This window comes from Geospiza fortis, unplaced genomic scaffold (genome assembly GCF_000277835.1).
Source record: "Geospiza fortis unplaced genomic scaffold, GeoFor_1.0 scaffold224, whole genome shotgun sequence".
NCBI lineage: Eukaryota > Metazoa > Chordata > Aves > Passeriformes > Thraupidae > Geospiza > Geospiza fortis.
This window is the reverse complement of record NW_005054448.1, coordinates 348,254-348,720: the sequence shown is the minus strand read 5'-3', so window position 1 is coordinate 348,720 and position 467 is coordinate 348,254.

Below are 467 nucleotides of genomic sequence, written 5' to 3'. Positions count from 1 at the left end.
CGCTGTGGCTGGCTGGTCCTGCTGCAGCCCCCTCATACAGGTCCCAGTACAGCTCTGCTGTGTCCCATACTGGTGCCAGTCTAGCCCATTTTATCTCACACTGGTCCCAGTACAGCTGTTATATCTCATGCCAATCCCAGTACCGCTGTGTTGTATCTCATGCCAATCCCAGTACAGCTGTGTTTTATCTCATACCAATCCCAGTACAGCGGGTTATGTCTCGTACTGGTCCCAGTACAGCTCCATTATGTGTCATACTGGTCCCAGTCCATTCTGCTATGTCTCGTACTGGTCCTAGTCCATCCCGTTATGTCTCATACTGGTCCCAGTCCACCCCGTTATGTCTCATACTGGTCCCAGTCCATCCCGTTATGTCTCGTATGGTCCCAGTCCACCCCGTTATGTCTCGTATGGTCCCAGTCCATCCCGTTATGTCTCGTACTTGGTCCAGCGCCTCCCGCCCCAGC